The 2,843-nt window shown below is 29.8% G+C and overlaps 1 long non-coding RNA gene across 1 annotated transcript; it reads left to right on the top strand.

Moving 5' to 3' along the window:
• Nucleotides 1-511: 511 nt before the first annotated feature.
• Nucleotides 512-1,480, top strand: LOC127126658 (uncharacterized). Its single transcript, XR_007805055.1, has 2 exons — nt 512-651; nt 1,209-1,480. It is a non-coding gene; the product is annotated as an uncharacterized LOC127126658 (long non-coding RNA).
• The last annotated feature ends 1,363 nt before the right edge of the window (nt 1,481-2,843 follow it).

Raw genomic sequence — 2,843 nt, forward strand, 5'->3', positions numbered from 1 at the left:
GTATAACTAATCATGATTAATCCTAACTAATATAAAATCACTAAATCTAGAAATTTAATTAATCAAATAAACTTGAATTAATTCATAATGTTAAAGTTTAATAAATTAAATTAAAACTTGATTAAACTAATCAGATTAAATAGGTTTGAAGGGGGCAGGAACCTGGACTGGTGGTAAACAACAATCTGGCTTGAGCCTGGAAAATTAGGCCCAATTGTAACATTCATTCGGAAAAACAAAAAAAAAGGAAGGGGGTGTTATAAAAATACAAACGTTTGGGCCCTAGGCCTAGACTCAACCCCATGCTGAATCCACAAATGAGGGTGTGGGCTATGGACGAGTGTGAATAGTGCTTGGAGGGGTGCGAATAAATGTTCTTTTGGCCGAAATCAGAACGTGACGCAGGCCCACTTGGGGGTATACCGGTTCGGAGAGGGGGCATTCGAGTAAACAAAGTTTGGGCCTTAAGCCCAAATTGTATTAACCAAAAAAACCTAAAAATTCTTGAGACGAAAACCGCAATCCCTGCTTCAAATTGAGTATATGTCGCCACCAAGTTCTGCTATGTCTTATGCATGGAACTCTGTTTTGGAACTACAGCTGAAACTGGAGGGTTTACTATGAAATTCCAATTCAATGTTATGAGATTGTGTAAGTTATGTTAAGTTGATGTTAGTTGTTTTTTTTTTCTTTCATTATTCAGTTGGCTGTTAAAGTCAGTTAGGAGGTTTGCGTAAAATCAGTCAATGTTGGTTGAGATTAGGAAGTGAGATTCTGTTAAGCTTAAATTTAAACCTGTTATCATGTTGAGTGCAATTTTGATGGTTTGAGCTTGAAATGGATATTTAATAGTTTAGGTATTTAAATGCAATTGGACTATGTCATGCCATGAGTTTGATTTTTTTATTAACTTACATTCCTGTTAACTATGTTATTGCTATGCTAATTTAGTGATGGGTTGGTCATTGAGTTGTATTGTTGTATTAAAACTTATGTTAGGAATCAATTAGGAAAAATAGCTAGTTATCAAAGTGTTAGTAGTGTAAGTTGATTTGAAATCTGTTTGTTATGATTGAATGATAGTTAGCTTTTTATGGTTGAATTCTGCTAGAGTTGATATGTTGTTGGCTATTGTTAGTTAAAAGGTCAGTTTGTGAATGAAAATGTGTTTGGGTTCGATTTCAAGTTGCTATGTTGGGATTTTGCAGGATTCTTCATGGGACAAACTGAGGTTGGCTAGTATGTTGTAGTTGCCCTCCTTGGAATGAGCTTGAAGATAGATCTTGTTTGCATATGGAATGACTTAAAAGTCAAGTTATGTAGAAATAGGAATTGTAGATGTTGTGTTTTTTTTTTTGTGAAATTGGGCTTTGTAATATGATCTTTGTAGTTATAACTTGTAGCTTGAATGGAAAATGGATTTTTTTTTTGTTATTAAATGGATATTTATTATTATTAAAATGGATATTTATTGTTAAAAGGGTAAGTGGTTATTTAATCAAAATAATTTTAAAACTAATCTAAAAATTGATTTAAAATCAAAAGCCAATAAAAACCAATTAAAATCAAATTAATTTATAATTAAGATTAATTAATGGATATTTATTGTTATTAAATGGATATTTATTATTATTAAAATGGATATTTATTGTTAAAAGGGTAAGTGGTTATTTATTCAAAATAATTTTAAAACTAATCTAAAAATTGATTTAAAATCAAAAGCCAATAAAACCAATTAAAATCAAATTAATTTATAATTAGGATTAATTAATATTAAATCACTTTGAAAAATCTATAGTTCGTTAATTTAAAATTAGCATTAATTTGATATCAATTCTAACATTCATTTGAAAATTAAAATCAATTAGAGTTTGAATTATTAGTTTAAAAATCAATTAAGATTAAATTGAATTTTGAAATTAGATTTATTTTGAAATTAAAATTAAGTTAAAAATCAATTAAAAATTGAAATTAGACAATTGATTGGAAATTAGACTTAATTTGAAATTAATCAATTAGGAATTAAAAATGAAATCAAATTAAAATCTAAGATATAATTAAGATTAATTAAAAAATAATTTTAAATTAGAAAAAACAAAGAAAATAACAGCACCGTGATCGAAAAGGCATAGATAATGATTGACGTTACTAAAGTCGCGACAATATGGACTTAGGAATGGATGGTTGACTTTGGTCAACTAGTTGACCAGAAAGTCAATGATTGAGCTCAGTCAACCAAGAGGCGTGAATTGAGGATTTTACTAAGCATAGAGTGACAAATCATGCTGTAAGGCACATCAGGATTAAAGCTCCCCCTGATTAGGGTATAAATCAATCACCTGCTTTGAATCTATAGATGCTTATGTTAACATGAATGCATGATGCATATGAATGACGCATGAATGAATACAGATGAATCTTAAGTCATGGGTCAGATGAAAGGTGAAAAGAGGAGGACAAATTTTGGGATACGACAATTTCAAACATAGAAATCGATTAAACTTAGACCAAACCATAAAATAAATATCAAGAAAGTGCATTATATAGGACAAGTACATACATATATAAATGATCAAGATAGTTCAAATAAATAGGAACGATATTACCTCCAATGACGATAAACAATGAATGCCCTCACATAGCTCGCACTTACCAATGTGATTAATCAAAGAATAAACAAGCATAGATATAGAGCAAACATCATATATAAATTAAAAAATGGTCAGAGATATCGAGAACACCAAGCTCCATACGGATGTGGAAGAAAGGTTCTACTGCAAGTTGTTTTGTGAAAATACCGACAAGTTGATTTTTACTATAAAGGTGCTAAAAAACGACATCAC

This window comes from Lathyrus oleraceus, chromosome 3 (genome assembly GCF_024323335.1).
Source record: "Lathyrus oleraceus cultivar Zhongwan6 chromosome 3, CAAS_Psat_ZW6_1.0, whole genome shotgun sequence".
Lineage (NCBI taxonomy): Eukaryota > Viridiplantae > Streptophyta > Magnoliopsida > Fabales > Fabaceae > Lathyrus > Lathyrus oleraceus.